At 35.0% G+C, this 21327-nt stretch overlaps 1 protein-coding gene across 5 annotated transcripts in view; it reads right to left on the minus strand.

Annotated features, from left to right (window-relative positions):
• MAP4K3 (mitogen-activated protein kinase kinase kinase kinase 3) overlaps positions 1 to 21327 on the minus strand; it is a 153327-nt gene that overhangs the window by 102147 nt on the left and 29853 nt on the right. The window contains exon 2 of one of the 5 annotated variants that reach the window (XM_012788512.2): positions 9703 to 9887. The exons of the other annotated variants lie outside the window; for them this stretch is intronic. The gene's annotated coding sequence lies outside the window, so the exon portion shown is untranslated. The remainder of the gene's footprint in view (positions 1 to 9702; positions 9888 to 21327) is intronic. 5 annotated transcript variants of the gene reach the window in all.

Raw genomic sequence — 21327 nt, forward strand, 5'->3', positions numbered from 1 at the left:
CATTTACGCAGAAGTTTGAAAGATGGCCTGGATTACAACAAACACATTAATAGAAAATGGATGGGGAGATGGGCATAGAAAAGCATGAGCAAAGGCTTGGGGACAGAAAACACAGACTATTTTGAGTGTATTGGGCCAGCCAAACCTCACAGTGCCGCCCATACAAATATTCCCTTTGAGAGGGAAATGGATAACCCACACACACTGCTGAAGGAATAGTTTTATTTGCTTTTCCACAGTCGACTGAACCAGATATGTATCCACCACAAGGGCAACGTATTCATAGGAAGACAGATAGGGTGACATATATCCCTGGTTTGTCTAGGACACTCCTTGGGTTATGCCTATTGTTCTAGCAGAATTATTAATAGTGACTTTTTTCACTCTCAATTAAAATTTAATTGAATTTTAAAATAAATTAGTTAATAGTTAAAATAGTTAAAAATAGTTAAAATAATTAACTATAGTTTCTATAGTTTCTAAAAAATTATAGGTTACTCTACCAATAAACCATGAGCTGACATGAAAAAAGGGAACAGGCCAATTAAATTCTCTAAAATAAAGGTCAACAAGCATGCCTATTTTTATAAATAAAGTTTTATTGGTACACAGCCATGCTCATTTGTCAATGGCTACTGTCACGATACCATGGCAGAGTTGAGTAGCTAACATGGAGACCATATGGCCACAAAGCCTAAAGTATTACTATCTGGCCCTTTATCAAAAAAGTTTGTTGATCCCTGCTCTAAAACAGCACTATCCAATAGAACTTCTTGCATTGAGGGAAATGTTCTGTATCTGCACTGTCCAGCATATTAGCTCCATACTGCATGTACCTATTGATGAATTAAAATGTGGCCAGTGCAACTGAAGAAGTGAATTTTGTTTAATTATATAGGTATATGCAATAAAATATTTAAAATTTAGAGTTAAAATTTTTTTAAAACTACCAGATAGTAAAATGGATTTTTTTATATAGTTCTATTAGTTCTAACACATGTATAAATTTATGTAACCACCACCACAATCAGCAAACAGAAAAGTTTAATCACAGAAAAAGCTCCAGTGGAAGTAATACCCTTCCTAAGCCCTAGAAATCAATGATTTGTTCTCTGCCACTATAGTTCTTCTTTTTGAGAATGTCATATGATTTAAATCATTTATTATGTAACCACTTGAAATTCTTCTTTCACCAAGTTGTTGCATGTATCATTTGTGTATTCCTTTTTATTGCTGAGTAGCATTCCACTGTATGAATTTACCACAGTTTATCCATTTACCAGTTCAAGGACATCTGAGTTGTTTTCAGTTTTTTGGCAAATACGAACAGATCTGCTATAAACATTTATGTACAAGTTATATAAATTCCCAGGAGTAGGACTAGGTTATATCATATGATAGGTGTATGTTTAACTCTATAAGAAACTACAGTTACTCTTTCTAGAGTGACTGTACCATTGTTCATTCCCAGTAGCAACATGTGAGGGGGTTCCAGTTGCCCCACATCTTTGCCAGCAGTTGGTATTGCATTTTTTATGTTAGCCATTCTAACTGGTGTGTAATGGTATCTTACGGTGGTTTTAGTTTACATTTCCCTAGTGGCTAATGATGTTGATTATCTATTTATGTACTTATTTGCCATCCTTTGATGAAGTGTTTTCCAGTCTTTTGTCCATGTTTTAGTTGGGATATTTATTTTCTTACTGAGTTTTGAGAGTTCTTTATATTAATATATACTAGATGCAAGACCTTCATCAGATATGATTTGCAAATATTTTCTCCCAGTCTGTAGCGTGTCTTTCATTTTCTTAACAGTGTCTTTTGCAGAATTTATAGACTGAATTGTGTCCCTTGCCAAAACTCGTATGTTGAAGTCCTAAACTCCAATACCTTAGAATGTATTGGAGAAAGGACATTTGAAGAGATAATTAAAGTTAGATGTGGTCATATGAGTGGGCCTTAATCCAATAGGAATGATGTCCTGTTAAGTCAAGAGAAGGGACAACAGAGATGCATACACACACAGTATGCATCTGATGTGTCACGTGAAGACACACCAAGGCAGCAGCCATCTGCAAGCCAATGAGAGGCTTCAGGAGAAACCAACACTGCTGGCACCTTAACCTTGTACTTCCAGCCTCCAGAATTATAAGAAAATGAATATCTACTGTGAAAGCCACCCAGTCTGTGGCATTTTGTTATGGCAGCCCTAGTAAACTAATTCATAGAACAAAAGTTTTAGCTTTGATGAAGTCCAATTTATCAACTGTTTTCTTTTATGGATTATGCTTTTGGTGTCATGCCTAAGAGCTTTTGGCTTAATTCCAGGTCACAGAGATGTTCTCCTGTGTTTTCTTCTAAAAGCTTTATAGTTTTACATTTAGATTTATGATAAATTTGAGTTAATTTTTGTTTAAGATATAAAGTTTAGGTTGAGATTCTTTTTTTGTGTATGCATGTATATATGTTTAATTATTCCAATACTATTTTTGAAAAGATAATTCTCCCTCCATTGAATTGCCTTTTACCTTTGTCAAAAAATCAATTGGCTATATAGGCATGGATCTATTTCTGGACTCTATAACCATCTCTATATTGATCTACTGATCTTGTGTTTATCCCTTACCAATACTACATGCTCTTGATTATTGTTGGTTTATAGTAAATCTTCAAAAATCAAGTATTGTGATTCCTGCAACTTTTTCTTTTTCAAAATTGCTTTGGCTATTCTAGGTCCTTTATTTTTCCATATAAATTTTAGAATCAGTTTGTCTTATGTTTTTTTTTTTAAAAAACTGTTGGGATTTTTATTGGAAGTACATTAAGTCTATAAATCATTTGGGGGAAGGAGAACTGACATCTTTACTATGCAGAATCTTCTAATTCATGAACATTACTGGAAGGTCTGCTTATTTAGATTTTCTTTGATATCTTTCATCATTGTTTTGTAGTTATTAGCATACAGATCCTATACATGATTTTAATTTTGATTTTTAAAGACACATAAGGCTAGTGACAACTGTATTAGACTGCAAAGTTCTAAAAGTCTGGAACTGGAAATTCTGAGAAATAGTACCACCATGTAATGTAACTTACTGTGAAACCATACTATAAAGTTGTGCTGGTGTCATAGCAAACAGGACTATGGGCAAAGTGAAGTTTTGAAGAAATAAAGACACAATGAAGAGACACTCTTTTAAAAAGTGAGGAACAGAACCAACACACAGGAAAAAGTAAGAGAGATCATGAGAAGAGAACAGATCTTCAAACTACCTTGAATTCCTGACAACTTTCCAGTTCCATATCACATGTGTTTTTACAGTAGCCTCTCTTTTCTTGAATTAACTTGAATGGCTCTGTTTCTTGAAACCAGATAATTAAAGATCTAAATTTCTAAGGCTACACGATCATAATTTGAAAAAATAAAATAAATTGAGACCATCATATTAACATTTAAAAAAATATACTTATCAGATAATGATTGGATATAAACAAAGAAAATAACTAATGAATAATAAAAGAGTATAGGCAGTCCCAACATATCAGTAAGTTGTATTTCAAAGTTTAATTCTGAATTTTGGAGTTCCAAATAGACTTGTTCCCTATCAACGACACTTTTAAATGGTAAATTGGCAGACCACAAATGTCAATGTAACTAATAATAGGGATAAACTTAACAGTGGCATTGAGTTTGGGAAAGGATAAGAGACCAGGTAACCAAATTCCAACTTCTCACTACAGAAGCAGCAGTAGCAGCATCTCTAGCCCAATGGTTGTCACACTCCAATGGCATAAAAATCTCCCAAGGTTTTGCTTTTGGAAATACGTTAGACTACATATAAAACACCATTCATTACAAATACCAAATGAGGTACCATTACAAATACCTAAAAATGGCAGGCAAAATACAACAAACACGCTTTGAATTTCAAAGTGGTGAACTCTGAAGAAATCCACAGGTGGCAAAAACAAAGAGAACACAGTAATTAGCTCAAAACAAATAAGCCTTATTGAATGTATTTATTGAATAAAATCAGAGTTGTATGCAAGAGCTAATGCCGTGACCTGAGCTTAAACTTGGAGTCTAGAGACTTGAGTTTTGAGACTTGAGATGTGGTGAAAGGTTGGAATGGAGGACACTGTATAAAACCAGCAATGCCCCTGAAGGGCCACACCCCTCAGTGAACAGGTAGGTGGGGGCATAGGGCTCTGTCCATTGACAAAAAGAGCAAATAAAAGGCAATTTGTTTGAAACAGGCCTTTGTTGGAATGAAGTATCTCCTCTGGAAGTCCATAATTACAAGCCTGTCCTCAGTTGAGTATAGGATAAAATTTAGTTATTTCAAGGACCAGGAACCTCAAGCCAAGAAACAAATTTAAGTTGTTTCTGGGTTGGTAAGAACACAAAGCACCTGCAGGAAACAGAAGCAAATTCTCTGCAGAGAAACACACCTTCAACTCATATTCCAGGAGATTACTAAACAATAATATTAGGCAAATAATGAGCTTAAAACAAAATTATCACACACAAAAGGAAACAAACTACCGGAATAGCAAAAGCTATAGAAAACCAAATTAAATTTGGCAGAAGTTAAAATCTTGGAATTAACAGATACACAACATAAAATTACAATTAAGTATGCTTTAAAGCCGGGCGTGGTGGCTCACGCCTATAATCCTAGCACTCTGGGAGAGGCCAAGGTGGGTGGATAGCTCAAGGTCAGGAGTTCAAATCCAGCCTGAGCAAAAGGGAGACCCCATCTCTACTAAAAATAGAAACAAATTAATTGGCCAACTAAAAATATATAGAAAAAATTAGCCGGGTATGGTGGCACATGCCTGTAATCCCAGCTGCTCGGGAGGCTGAGGCAGCAGGATCGCTTGAGCCCAGGAGTTTGAGGTTGCTGTGAGCTAGGCTGATGCCACAGCACTCACTCTAGCCAGGGCAACAGAGTGAGATTCTGTCTTAAAAAAAAAAAAAAAAAAAAGTATGCTTTAAAAGTTTACAGAAATAAAAGAAGGTATTAAATACATGCACCAGAAACAAGAGACTAACAAAAATGACTTGGCAGACAGGAACAAAAAAAGAACAAAACAGAATTTCTGGTAATAAAAAAATGCAATACTTGAAATTAAAAACCTAAGTGGAGTAGAACTAAATGACATGTCTGAAGCAGCAAAGAGAAAGAAATAGAAAATATGAGAGATTAAGAGACATGAAGAATAGGATAAAAAGGTCTAGCATATATATAATTAAAATCTCAGAATGAAAGAATAGAAAACCAATATTCCAAGACATAGTGGCTGAAATTTTTCCAGAATTATGCATAGAAGACATAAAACCTCAGATTCAGGAGACACAGTCCCAAAGAGAATAAATAAAAAAGAAATCCATATCTAGATGTAGCATATGAAACTAGTAAGACAAAGAGGTAATCTTTAAAAGCACTCAGAGAAAAAGAGTCATATTATCTATAAAGGAACAATTAGACTTCTCAGAGAAACAATAAAAGCCAGAAAGACTATAGAATAACAGAGTGCCAAGAAAAATTAAGTCAATCTAGAATTACATTCTCAGGTAAAACATAATTCAAGAAATAGAGCAAAATAAAGACATTTTCTAACAAAAACAGAGTTTACACCAAAAGACATGCAATAATACATTCTTTTAATAGGTATATTTCAGGTTAAAAAAATTCTCAGAAGCAAAGTTTAAAATGCAAGAAGGAGTATCAATCAAATAAACTGGCAATCTTGGGTAGAGATAAACAAGATGACTACAGAAAGCAACAATAATGATGTCTATGCAAATTATAAAAGGCTAGAATTCAAAAACTGAACAAAATGCCACAGAAATGGGAAGGTGGAACTGAAGTTAAATCACTTTAAAGACTTTGTACTGTTTGGGAAGTAAGCAAAGTTAGTGAGTAATTTGGCTAATATATTAATATTAAACTATTAAGAGCAACTTCTAGAATAATGAAAGTAGCATATGGCAGTGATTCGTTATTGAGGAGGATAACTATGCCATAAGATGGAAAGGAGGTATTTAGCAATGTGGAAGGCATTTGGACAATAATGGCATTTGGTAGGTAGCAGCCAAGGATTTTGAAAGTCCTGTTGTGCCTGCAGAGCACAACAACAGTCCTGGCTAAAATGTCAACGGCACCTATGCTGAGAAATACTGTATACCCTACCAAAAACTGGAATTTAACAACTCAATATGAAAATTAAACAACTCAATAAACAACACTTATGGATTCACTTTAAATTATAGATTCTTGACCTCCATACCTATACATACAGATTCTGAACCAGCGGATCTGGGGTGAGCCCCAGGAACCTGTGGTTTTCAATGTCACCTAGATGACTTTGATTCAATCAACAGCCTATGAATCACACCTTGAGAAACACTGTAGCCTAGCAGAAGTAAAATGGTAGATGAATGGGGTTTAAGCGACTCCCAGTACAGGGGCAGGCTCTGGAAGAAGAGATGTGTAGGGCAGAGAAGAAATCTAGCAACAGAGAGCAGCTGGTGGCAGAAGTTCACATGCACATATCATTAATTGTTCCCAAATCAGAAATTGCAGATTAGAAGGGAAAGAATTTTTCTAAAATTAATAATAATATAAGTTAGAGCAATACATTTTCATTACATAAAATGCTTTTTCTTTTAAATACTGGAAATGAAATAGAATGAAATAGAATAGAATAGTTCAGAGCTTCATCAATAAAATAATTCAATCCACAACCTACAAATCACCCTCCTATAAACAGATGGTAGAAAGTGTCTTCAGAAATCCTGCCCCTACTCTGACCTACATCCCATGAGTAATGACCTTTATTCATCAATTCCTGGTATCTGGGATGTGACTGTCCTGGAGCAGCAGCAAAGTATTCTGAAAGATATGAAATATATTCAGGAAAAAACTAGAGACTTCCTTGGTTAAGTATTGAAAATAATACTTACTATATTCTCTTCTCTTTTGATGTGCCCAACAGTACATTAAAAGATTTGGAAGGTGCTGCAGTAAAGAAAATTGTTCCCCTTTTTTTTTGTTGTTGTTGGACTGTGCCATCATTATTTGCCTAAGGAACCCCTAATAATTCCCTAATTTATTAGAAAATAGAGGAGTTAGAAAAATATATTCACTTAATTAAACACTGTCCATTCCCTGCTATATCCTTGACACCCTGAACAGTGTCTGGAACACAACAGGCACTTAAAAAATGTTTGCTGAATGATTAATTAAAATCAGTTGTGCGCTAGTAAATGTTTAAAAACCTGCTTGGGGGAGTGCAGGCAGAGCCAGCCTTGATTTATAGGATTTTGGTAGTATAAACACTCCCACCAAGGCAGACTACCAACCTGGCATTTCTTAACAGGGAATTAGGAAGAAATATTCATAATCTCAACAGTACAAAAAGACTCCAGGACATCACTGACTAAATGCTAAAATGGAGCTTATTTAATGAAAATACAGAATAATACCTCGCTAACCGGTGTTCCAGGTTTACAAAAAATCTGTTTTTTATAAATTATCCAGTCTCAGGCATTCCATTATAGCAGCATAAAATGGAGTAAGACAGGTGCTCATATCACAAAGGTTAAGAACCACTTCTGTAAATAAATCTGGACTGTTCTGCCTATTTAACTTGGAGTGTTTTAGTTCTTTCTCTGTCATCAGGTTGTCAGTGGTTACTTCTTGTTGTCAAGTGTGATGCTTAGAGCCCTCCCCCCTTTCTAATTTGTTGTAGGACGGAGAAACTGGTAAGTGAGCTTGTTAGAAAATGTGTTTTAATTAAATCACCGAGGGCTTCACCTATGGATATAGTGAATAAAAAATAGACTGTAAAAACTGATGGCAAATATATAAAATAAACTGAAAGTTTATTTATGCAGATAATTGGTAGTCCAAATAAAGTAAATTATAAAAGCACACAAAATATTCTATCCAATAAAACCTGTGTCTCCTTAGAAGCCTTTTAATTAAGATAATTTCTATCTTATAAAAGAATATACCTTTCAAATATATCAGTCATAAAACTAGCACCTATCCATTTCAGAATCCATTTTTGCCTGTAGTAATCAGAATTTATCTGACTTACATAGCAGAAAAAGTATGTAACTGCAAACTTCATTTTTTAAATTCAAAATCACTTATGTTTAGATCTGGAATGAAGGAAAATATTACTAAAAATTATGTGGCTACATTTAAGGGCTAGATATATAGTGTCCCTTAGTATACTCTGGGGCGTGGTTCCAGAAGCCCCACATATACAAAAATCTGTGCCTACTCAAGTCCCATAGTAGCCCATATATATGAAGTCAGCCTCTCCATGTGGGTTTCACATCCTGAGCTTGCTTGAAAAAAGCTCACATAAGAAGATCCACGCAGTTCAAACTCATGTTGTTTAAGGGTCAACTGTATATCTTTCATTAAAATCAGTGAAATGAGAAGGAAAAACACATGTTTTTCCACTACAATAAATTTCAAAATAAGTCAAATATATTTATAAGACAGACTAACTTAGCTTCTTCTTTGAATGTTACTCTTACAAAGCATTCCTAGCAATATTAGAAACTTTTTTTTAGGCCAGGCACAGTGGCTCATGCTTTAATCCTAGCACTCTGGAAGGACAAGGCGGGAGGATCGCTCAAGGTCAGGAGTTTGAAACCAGCCTGAGCAAGAGCGAGACCCTGTCTCTACTATAAATAGAAAGAAATTAATTGGCCAACTAAAAAAAAATATATATATATATATACATATATATATATATATATATAGAGAGAGAGAGAGAGAGAGAGAGAGGGAGAGAGAGAGAGAGAGAGAAAGAGAGAGAGAGCGAGCAGGGCATGGTGGTGCATGCCTGTAGTCCCAGCTACTCAGGAGGCTGAGGCAGAAGGATTGCTTAAGCCCAGGAGTTTGAGGTTGTTGTGAGCTAGGCTGACGCCACAGCACTCTAGCTGGGGCAACAGAGTGAGACTCTGTTTCAGGAGAAAAAAAAAATCATTATTTTCTGTCATAATATACAAAAATTTTTCTATCATTACTCTTCCTTTCACTAAAAATTTGCCTAATATAAGAGAATGACCAATATGAATACCACTTTTTCACATTTCTCCTCTGTTCCCCAACACCCTTCAACATCTCATTTCCTTCTGTTACTGCTACTTCTAAGGACATATTGTACCAGAGCAGGCCTGAAATGAGGACAGCCTGAACTAAGATAACTTAATGGGAATGGAGGGAAATGGTTAAAATTCTACTTTATTCCAGGTTTTCTAGGCCACAGTTGTCTAGAACAAAAATTACCAAGAACTACATTATATTTGCTTAATTATTTTCAAGAATAAATAGCCATGTTTTCTGTTGCACTTTTAATCCAGAGGTATCTAGAACAGTCTTCAAAGGGCGGGGCTATAATGGAGCAGGGCCATTCCTCTCCAACAAAGTGGGACCCGAGCTCACTCAGGCTGCCAAGTTGTAAGACAGCATATTCTCAAATAAGTTATAAAAGAGCTTGGCCAGATGGACAGGAAAAAGAAATGTAAACAACGATTATGGAAAAAAGAAGTGGACCAGTTCAGAGAATAAGATAGGGAGAATGTGGGTATGAGGCCAAAGACAAGACTGAACAGAGATGGCATGGCAGCAGCTAGCGACCCAGATCTTTGACAATAACTTGAACTGATCTCACCGGTGCTGAAGAATTTTATTTTCAGGTACCACATTTTGGTGCGATAGCTTGTATTTTCGCATGATAATCTCACACAGATCTTTAGTGCTGAAGCAAGGAAGTTGGACAAAGAGTTTCTATCACCCTTGGTCAGTGCTATATCCTCCTCCCAGAGTTTCTTGAGACTGGCCTGGAAAGGGGCCTTCCTGTGGGTCAGAAGGAATTTAAATCCATTAAACTCTCTAATTATTCTCCCAGAAATAGGAATTTCACAATATAACTCTTAATATCTGAAACAAAAACAACAAAAGATTGATTCCACTGTGGCATCAATTAGAATCTATCCTTTGATTTAATGTTAAGAGCAAATACACTAGTAGTTTAGATATACACTGATGAAATTAAACAACCTTCTAGCATTCTAATATCAGTTTAATTAAAAAAAAATAGATGCCACTGTTTCCATTCAAGAAGTAATACCAACTCATAAAATAGCAGTAATACCATAATGTGCAATAAAGCCATCTGCAATGGGCTGTTTATATGTGAAAAATACCAAAAGATTTAGGAGTGGAAACTAAGAACTTGCTGTTGACAAAGTACATAAAAAGTGGATTTTACCAAATAACCTGCACACACACGCACCCACGCACACATGCACAGTTACCCCATAATGGTTTTAATTAGACTATATAGCAAATAGCCTTTTCCATTATCTGATATTTGCTTTTTTGTTTATCTAAAAAAGAAAACAGAATGCTTCTAAAACTCATCTCTTACAACAGAGAAATTATATAATTTGATCTAGGCTAAACTATCAGCACCCTTTCTTACTACTAGGTGTCATCTAATTCACCTTTAACAATTTACTGCCTTTGTTCTTTTAGGATAAATGTGATTTCCCAAATATGAAGATATCCATACTATCCTATTTACCCATTACCATTTAGTGTGACATAACAAAACTTTGTTTACTAATATCTACCGTAGCGCTCTACACTCACTCCAATTTTCACTTTTCTCACACTCATCAAAAAAGAATCAGAAATCCAAATATGCTACATTACCAAGGGCTCTGGAAAACACTTTATCAAATAATTCTTTCCATCTATTTAGTTAAAAGGAGGGAGAGAAAATAAGATTTCAATTACTCTTCAAAATAGTTTCTGACATATATGTTTGATTTAAAGCCTGAAAACTTTAATATATGTATGATTAGAGCTATTAAAAAGTTCAGGGTGACAGATACAGTGTTCACTATGTAGAATACAGGTATACTTAAATATTAAAATATCAGAAAACCAGGGAAAGAAATTATAAGTATTTGTATACAAACAGCCTAATACTTCAGTGGCCCCTTGAGTAAAATAAAAGACAATTTAGTTTATGTTTCTGAACTTCTAAATATTTTTTATACTTTTTACTTAAAACTATGTGTTTTAACTTCATGACCCCAATTTTTAATATATGAGGATAAACACTTTTCATATAACTATTTTAGCAAAAATACTAGCCCAGAAACAAATGTCTCTTTTCACTTCATATACCAAAGAATCCTTCTTACTAAGATAAATAGATCTCTATTTCTAAAATGTAAAAAACCAAAAAACTCTTGTTTAAAGTAGGGCCTACTGGTGCAAAGCCTTGGTTAGTCACGATATAAACCTGCCTTTAAACATTTAAATTAGTGAAGTCCTGTAGATCTCCTACACTTGCTATATGTATAAGGAAAAAAAAATAATCACAATAACTGTACTACATTTGATGAAGAATCTATGAGATATCATTTTATTACTAAATCATTTAAAAACAAATGTGCTGACTCTGTTATTTGACTTAACTAAGGTGTAATGTATACCAGTAAATGTTTGGATTTTACATCACCGTTAACACAATAAATTACCATTTTTCATCAAGTAAAGACTTGAGGCCAGGCTCGGTGACTCACGCCTGTAATCCTAGCACTCTGGGAGGCTGAGGCAGGAGGATCGCTCAAGGTCAGGAGTTCGAGACCAGCCTGAGCAAGAGCGAGATCCCGTCTCCACTAAAAATAGAAAGAAATTAATTGGCCAACTAAAAACATATAGAAAAAATTAGCCAGGCATGGTGGCACATGCCTGTAGTCCCAGCTGCTCGGGAGGCTGAGGCAGAAGGATTGCTTGAGCCCAGGAGTTTGAGGTTGCTGTGAGCTAGGCTGATACCACAACACTCTATCCAGGGCAACAGAGTGAGACTCTGTCTCAAAAAAAAAAAAAAACGACTTGAGATTTCAAGTCAAAATGAGGAAATGATTCCTTTGTAACTTGCTAGGGGTCATCATGCTACAATATCTACACCAGGAAAAATGTAGAGCGTAATAAGGTCTCTCAACCAAGACCTTAGTACTAAAAGCAATCCTATACAGTACAGTACCTACCAACTCTTTCAAATGTGCTTTAAAGAATTAGTGATTACAAACATAAGAGAATTCAGTAAGATGGTAGGCTACAAAATGAATGTATAGAAATCAATAATCTCCATATATATAACATATATACAAACAACAGCAGAAGATACAAAAGACAACTTCATTTCCAATAGCAACAGAATAAAATACCTGCATATTTTCATTTAACCAGAAATATACAAACTTATGAAGAAAACTTTTCAAACCTTTAAAGAAATGAAAGTAGGTCTGAATAAAGAGAAAGCTATATTCATATTCTTAGACAGATTAAACATCATAAAGGTATCAATTTTCCTTAAGATATTATCATTTACACAAACCCTATAAAAATAACTTTTTTTGTCCTCCAGGAACTAGACTAGCTGAATCTAAAGATCGTATTGAAAAATAATTAATAGTTACCAGAAAAAGTTTGAAAAAGAAGAGCACTGAGAGAACATTCCTAATAGATACTAAAGCATACTTTACAAAGCCTCAAGAATTAAAAGTATGGAAGTGGCAAATGAACAGACAGATCAATGGAACAAAATAAAAAATCCAGAAACGTATACAAGGAATTCCTAGAAATAAAGGAAACAATCTAATAGAAAAATGGGCAAGTACATGTAAAAAAGAAATACAAATGGCCTTCAAACATACAATAAGCTGCTTAATCTAACTGATGAAAACAGAAATGCAAATAAAAAATATAGTGAGATAGCATTTCTTTTCAGATTGGCAAAATCTCATTTAAGACCTACCACTCTCTTGTTAAGCTGTGGGGGAAGAAGGGCATTCCAAGGGCCCTCATCTATTACTGGTGGAAATGCAAAATGTATAACTCTTATATGAAGGTAATTCAATAATATCAATCAAAATTACAGATGCATTTACCCTTTCACCAAGCAAACACATTTCTAGGAATCTAAATAATCGAGACACCTGCATACATATGAAATAATACATGTAACAAGGTTATTCACTATGAAATTGCCTACGATAGCAAATGACTGAACATATTCAAGTGCCTGGCAACAGGGGACTGGTTGAATAAACTAAGGCATATACCCACAAATGAATACTATACAGTAAAAAAACAGATAAGGAATATCTTTATGTACTGACCGATATGGAGAACACTCCAGAGTATAAAATTTTTTTTAAAAAGAAACCAAGGTGCAAAATAGCAGTATGTTACCTTTTGAGTAAAAGGAGGAGGAAATAAGAATACATATTTGAAGTAGCTTTTTGCATAAAGTCTGAAAGAATAAACAGAATTTAATAAAAAATAGTTACATATAATGCGCTTAAAGAGAAAAGGTAGATGGGAACAGGTAGGAACAAAATTTCTCAGGGCATTTTTTTAAAAAAAATAGCATTTTGATTTTGAACCATGTAAATATGTTCTTTATTCAAAATATTATAAATTAACAATTAAATTTGAAATACAATGATGAAAAGATAATGGTGGCTTGGTTAACATTTGGCCAACAAAATTTACTGCATCATGGTGTAAGCTTTTCCTCTGATAGTTCAAGGAATAACTAAAATTATAAAAAGAATAAAGGAATAACTAAAATTATAAAAATAATTGTGTGAAACATTATCACAAATGCAATCACACTTGTCTATATGTTCATACTAAATTTCCAAGCAGTCTATCAAAACGAGAAAATGTATTGCACTTTGAAAACTTATTTTGTCCTATATAACAAAAAGCCACATTGTTTACCTTGTTCAAGATACAATTTTAGTTTATAAGTCATTAAGAAGTCACCAAGAAGAGTAACCATTTGTGAAGGAAATAAATACTTTTGACACTGTAGATAAAGGTTTTAATAACAGCCCGCTCAATGCAGGTCAGGCTGGGATTATGCTAAAACTGGCAGGCTTGAACCAGTAAGCAACAACCTTCAATCCAGTCAAAGAATAAAAGTTTACGTGGAAAGGCCATTTCCAATATATGTCACATTGTCTTCTAATAGAACAAAAAATAACATGAGGACCATTTTCCTTCTATCTTTGGGGTGATTTTCTGTTTACAATAAGGAAGAGAAAAAAGTCTACATGTAGTACCTCACTAACATAAGTGAGAATAGCTCATTTTCAAGTATTTTAGCAACTTAGTTAAATGAAAGATATTTTGGGCTATCTTCTAGTAAAGGTTGTCCCAGCTGCGTGGCAGTAGGGTCAGACAAGCCTGGCAATGACTTTAGAGGATCAGAATGTAAGTCACAGCCACATCACTCAGAGAAATCTGAGTACTTAGGTAGTAACTGTGCCAAAAAGTTAAGGGCTCCTGTTACAAGCATACATTTTAGTATTTATTACAAGAGACTGCTGTAAGTAGGATCTTTGTTCTCATATCTAAGATCTAGCTGGGTAAATAATATTTACATGGGGGAGGATTTAATTTGGTTTTTTAAAAAGATATGCTTCTAGAAACATTTAAAGGCATGCTCACAAAAAGAAAACAAGCTTGTCAGTTTAAAAACAAGAACCCAATCCTGTGGCAATATAAGCAGACACAATTTACCCAGACTTCTCCTTTAAGTAAGCTCAAGATGCATATAACCAACTAGCCTGTGCCAGTGATCCCCATGTACCTCAATTCACCCCTCCTCAAAAAACCCTGCTATTCCTTAGGGGTAATGACAACACCCAACACCTTTCAACTGCCCATGCTAGAACCCTCTAACTCAATTCCATAACTTCCCTTCGCCCATCTCCAACCCTCTGTTCACAGAATTAAAATGTCTATTGAATCATTTTACTTCTGTTTCCACTCCTAGTGCCCTAGAGTTCAGGCCTCCATCACCTCTTCTCTGGAAAACTGCAACGGTCTCCAGTCTCGACTCTACAATTTGTGTGTCTAGGCTTTCACTTTTATTAGCATAAATTGTGCATAATATTCCCTTATAAGTGTTTAAGTATCTGCTAAATTAGTAGATATGCCCCTTTTGCTCCCAATAATAATTAACAAATAAATAATTTGCCCTCTCTTCTATTTCTTGGGTAATCTCGTCAGGTTTCTCTTTTACTGTCTTTTCAAATATCCAGCTTTGGTTTTGCTTTTTTTTTAAAACAGGGTCTCGCTCTGGTGCCTGGGCTAGAGTTACAGGAATGTCATCATAGCTCAATGCAACCTCAAATTCCTAGGCTCAAGCAATCCTTCTGTTTCAACCTCCCAAACTGCTGGGCTATAGGAATGTACCACCACGCTCAGCTAATCTCTTTCATTTTTTTGTAGGGTCTCACTATATTACTCAGGCTCGTCCTGAACTCCTAACCTCAAGCAATCCTCTCACCTCAGCCTCCCAAAGTTCTAGGATTACATGTGTGAACCACCATGCCTGGCCCACCTTTGGGTTTTATTTTTGTTCTTTTTGGGGTTTTTTTGTTTGTTTTTTTTTGAGGCAGGGTCTGGCCCTGTCACCTAGTGCAGAGTGCAGAGGCGTCATCATAGCTCACTGCAACCTCAAATTCCTGGGCTCAGGTGATTCTCCTGAACCTCCCAAGTAGCTGGGACCACAGGCCCGTGCCACCACACCCAGCTAATTTGTCTATTTTCTGTAGAGATAGTCTCACTCTTGCTCAGGCTGGTCTCAAACTCTTGGCCGCAAGCAATCATCCTGCTTCAGCCTCCCAAAGTGTTAGGATTACAGGCATGAGCAACAGTGCCCAGCCTAGCTTTGTGTTTTATTAATCATCTCTCTCTCTTTTCTTCTAATTCCTCTCCCTCCTTATTATTATATTTACATATCCAGTGCCAATGAATTTACTCTTTTTTTTTCTAAAAATTCCCTGGGGTGAATATGTAATCATTTTATTTGTTAACTAATAAATGAATTTACAACTGTCAATTATTCTCCAAGAATTACTTTATTTACATCCATAGCTGTGTTTTTCACCAACATAAATACTATGTAACTTTCACTATAATTTCCTCTTTAACTAATGTGTGGTTTTTTTAGCTTCCAAAAATATAGCACCTAGCCAAAATACAGTAGCAGGAACTAGCTTTACCCTTTGACTTGAAAAAAGCTTTAAAAATGAACAGAACATATTAAACAATGGTCTTTATACATGGAACATCAGGTAGTAGATTGCAGTGATCTCTGAAAATAGAAAACAAAATTCTACAGAGCTCTACAATTGTTCCAGGTTATAGCCTAGAGATAACTCCCCAGGCCACAGGATGGCAATATGAAAGAGAGTCAAAGATGACTACAGTTGACTCCTGAACAACACCAGGTTTGAAATGCGTAGGTCCACTTATGCACAGATTTTTTTGAAATAAATATATTGGAAAATTTTTTGGAGATTTTCAATAATTTGAAAAACTCACAAATGAACTGTGCAGCATAGAAACAGAAAACATTAGAAAAGGGTATATCATGAATGCATGAAATATATGTAGATACTAGTTTATTTTATCATTTACTACCATAAAATATATACAAATCTATTCTAAAAAGTTAAAATTCATAAAATACACACTTATGTACACACTTACAGACCACACATGGCACCATTTGCAGTCAAGGGAAATGTAAACAAACATAAAGACACAGTATTAAATCATAAATGTATAAAATTAACTGTAGTACATACTGTTATACTGTAATAATTTTGTAGCCACCACTTGTTGTTATTGTAGTGAGCTCAAGTGTTTTGAATATCTGCTTAAAATGCCATGGGATGCTAATCATCTGTCTCTCTAAGAAATTACATATCACAGTAAAAAGTGATGTCTTATGGTTCTTGAATATTTTTTATGGCATGTTTAGCGCAATACTGTAAACCTTGAATAACACCATGGGACCCATACGAAGTAACACTAGTGGTACTGGAAGTGCTTCCAAAAAGCAAAGAAAAGTCATGATGTTACAAGAAAAAGTTGAACTGCCTGATATGTACCATAGATTGAGGTCTGCAGCTGTGGTTGCCTGCCATTTTAAGATAAATGAATCCAGCTTAAGGACCTGTAAAAAAAAATAAATAAAAATAAAAGGAAAGGAAATTCACAAAGTCTTTGTTGCAACTATGCCAGCAGGCAGGAAAACCTTGCACTTTAAAAATTCTGTGCTATTGAAAAGGCAGCTTTTAGGTGGGTGAAGGAATGCTTCACAAGGAAGGCATACCTCTAAGCTCTAATATGATTTGAGAAAAAGCAGTCATTATATGACAACTTAAAGCAAAAGGAAAGTGTAGGATCTAAAGCTAGAGAATTTAATGCCAGCAAAGGATGGTTTGATGATTTTACGAAGAGGCTTGTCTTTAAACATTTCAAGATAATAGAAGAAGCAGCTTCTGCCAACCAAGAGGCAGCACAGGAGTTCCCAGATGTTATTAAGAAAATCATTGTGAAAAAAGGATATCTGCCTCAACAGGTTTTTTAAATTTTTTCTTGCTGTCAGAAGTCAGCAAGAACAAGTTTTTAATGCAGACAAAAGTGCCCTATGGGCAGGGGGGAGGGAATGCCACAACTGACATTTATTAGTAAGGAAGAAAAGCAAACACCAAGATTTAAGGCAGGAAGGAACAGGCTAACTTTACAGTTTTGTACAGATGCACTCAGGTTTATGATCAGGACTACCCTTATCTACAAAGCTGCTAACCCTCAAGCCTTGAAGGGAAAAGATAAACACCAGCTGCCAGTCTTCTGATTGTACCACAAGAAGGCCTGGACAATGAGAGCCCTTTTTCTGGACTGGTTCCATGAATGCTTTGTCCCTGAAGTCAGGAAGTACCTGGCCAGTAAGAGACTTCCTTTTAAAGTTCTTTTAATATTGAACAATGCCCCTGGCCACACAGAACTCCAGGAGTTCAACACCAAAGATGTTGAAGTGTTCTACTTGTCCCCAAACACAATGTATCTAAGCCTCTGAATCAGGAGTTCATTCATAAAGACCTTTAACAGTCATTACATAAGGTATTCTATGGAAAGGACTGCCAATTTATGGACAAGAACAACAGAGAGAGCATCACAAAAGTCTGGAAGGATTACACACAGAAGATGCCACTGTTGTTATAGAAATGCTGTGAAAGCCATCAAACCCAAAACAATAAGTTCCTGCTGGAGAAAACTGTGTCCAAATGTTGTGCATGACTTCCCAGGATTTATGACAGAGCCAATCAAGGAAATCATGAAACAGATCGTGGATATGGAAAAAAAAAAACAAAAAAAAAAAGGGTAGGGGTGAATGAGGAGTTTTAAGATATGGATCTTGGAGAAATTCAAGAGTAAATACACCACATCTGAGGAATTAATAGAAGATGACTTGATGGAGATGAGTGTTTCTGAACCAGTGCCAGATAGTGAAGAAGATAATGCAGAAGCAGCAGTGCCAACAAACAAATTCACATTACACAATCTGGCAGAAGAGTTCTAATTATTTCAAGACTGCTTTTGCCTTCTTTTACAATATGCACCCTTCTATGATATAGGCACTGGAACTAAAACAGTGGAAGGACTGGTACCACACAGAAACATTTCTAGAGAAATGAAAAAGCAAAAAAGTCAGACAGAAATTACAGTGTATTTCTGTAAGTGCCTGCCTCTCTTGCCTCTCCCCAAGGCTCTCCAACTCTCCCACCTCTGCCATCCCTGAGACAGCAAGACCAACTCATCCTCTTCATCATCCTACTACTCAACACAAAGACAATGAGGATGAAGGGCTCTATAATAATCTACTTAATGAATAGTAAATATATTTTCTCTCTCGTACAATTTTTAATACCATTTTTTCTCTAGTTTACTTTATTATAAGAATACAGTATTTAATATATATACAAAATATATATTAACTGACTGAATGTTAGTGATAAGGTTCCAGTCAGCAGTAGGCTATTATCAGTTAAGTTTTTGGGGAGCCAAAGTTATACAGAGTTTAGACTGTGGAGGAGGCCAGCACCACTAACCTCCAAGTTTTTCAGAGGTCAACTGTAATATCACTAAACCTCAATAAAGATCTACCTGAAGATGGATTTAGATGTTTCAGTATAGACACTCAGCCAGTCTGAATTTTTCCAGAAAAATTTAGTACGCAGAGAGCAGAAATCAAAAGGAAAAATAAAACATAGTAGATATTGAGATACACTGAGTTAAAGAGTAAAGAAGACAAGGTAATTTAATGTTGTGGACAGAAACTGAACAAAAATAATTATCCAGATTCTACATGCAATCTCTGCCTATTTTATAGTCTGTATAAATGCCTACTTATGTAGTATTAATAGTATAACAAATGTAAAGACAGACCTCTAATTCACAGACACTAAGATAAGGACAATGTGGTTCAACTAAGAAATAAGCGAAGAGGGTCAATATTGCTTAAGTGGATAATTTCTAAGTGCTAATTCCAACAATGGACTGAAAATAGCAGAAAGGTTATTTTTACTGGTAAAGGTACTCTGAAAAACTTACCACAAACATGAAACAAGATGCTGCATGTGTTTATGCCCAATATTTGCTTTTTCAACATTCTTAAGTTTTTCTGATTATATCAGAGAAATAACTTTCACTGATCTCTTTTCAGTTTTTATTTATACCAAGGTTTTGGGTGCATGGTGGTAGCGTAGAATGGTGGAGGGGGGGTGCTAATCTATCCTTTAACAAGAAGCCCGATTTCTAGTTCAGAAACAGGATACTGCATTAACTAACTAAAAGAGGCAGTGGAACCCTGGACAGATTGCCAGGATATACCACCAATAGCCAGAATCAAGAATCTGGAGTTCCTTGTATTCATGCAACAACTTGCACCCATTTCAATCATTTAGAAAGAATTTCACAGTTCTAGAAAATTAGAGTTATACAGTCATAACAAAACAACTGGTAATACTGCAAAGATCTTAAATTTTTTGTGATGCTTTCTGTCTGTATAAATTTTGGTTCTGGGCCCACACATTTTAATAACAAACTCTACTGCAAATCATTATGTCACTTCACCATAATAGCCAAGAATCTTATTATATGATTTTGGAACAAATACACAAGTGTGTGAAGAAAAACAGTATTTGCCTTTAAGAGATAAATATAAAATGAAAATGATATTAATATTTAAAGGATTATTTTTAAAAAGGTCTTTGAGTGGATGAAGACTCAAACTAGTAACTTTAATAATATGAAGTATAATAACATCTAACTTTTGAAAGCTTTCTAGCTTCTCAAAAATGAAACTCTAGCAATTAAAACAAAAGGTATAGAATAGTCATTTTAAATACATAAAAGGCCACGTAATATAATAATATCAAAGGTACATATATATTATAGCTATTGCCACCAATATTATAAAATTGCTTTTCTGGGTAATTTTTTTCATTCAAATGAAACATGTTCACACCTTATAATCTATACAGGTATTGAATATACCTTTTAGAAATAATGTGTTTAAAAGGACAAAAAATTTTCATGTCTTAAGCCATTTTTTACTTATATAAAGTTGGAGATAAATGGACAGAATCCAACATCCTTTTAAATACAGGACAGTAATTAAACAGCAATTTTTAAAAGATACACTCCATATAATTTTACACCTTAAATCTGCATGGACTTCCTACAAGAACTAGGAAATGGACATCTACATCACAGGGATGTCTTCTTGCTGTCTATTTTTAGTTAAAGCTGTTATTTGAGCTCTAATTTTAAAGTAGAGTACAGAGAGAGCCAGTAAGTTTAACTCCCTCACTCTGACAAAAATGCAGATGTTTTTGTGGTGCACATTCCAGAGTGAGTGTAACAATTTACATTCCCTCTCTAAACAATGACTCCATTTCATGATGTGAGGATGAGGAAAGTGAACAGTATATGATTTCAGTGTCTTGTTTAGTTATTAAATACTACTGGGAGCTAATTACATGCTAGGTAAGGTGCTAGGTGCAAGGATGCAAAGCTATTGTTTATGCTTACACTCATTGTTTATGTTTATTGTTATGCTTATCCCTAATGTCTTTGTTATGTGTTAAAACTATATCATTACAATTCTGAAAATTCATTCCTCTGAATGACCACCTGAGACTGATGAGACAGCAGATAGAACTAGTGAGATTTCATCTGGCAAGGGGTTTGTTATTCATTCAGTTCTAGGTATGTCAAGTAACATCAAGTGTCTTCATGAGCACAGAAGTCTATTAGAATTAAAAAAAAAATTCTAAGGGGAAAAATAACTGGGATTATTAGTAATGAAAAAATCTGACAGTCTACAGACAGGGAAAGTGACCAA

The sequence above is a fragment of the Microcebus murinus genome, chromosome 3 (assembly GCF_040939455.1).
Source record: "Microcebus murinus isolate Inina chromosome 3, M.murinus_Inina_mat1.0, whole genome shotgun sequence".
Classification (NCBI taxonomy): Eukaryota; Metazoa; Chordata; class Mammalia; order Primates; family Cheirogaleidae; genus Microcebus; species Microcebus murinus.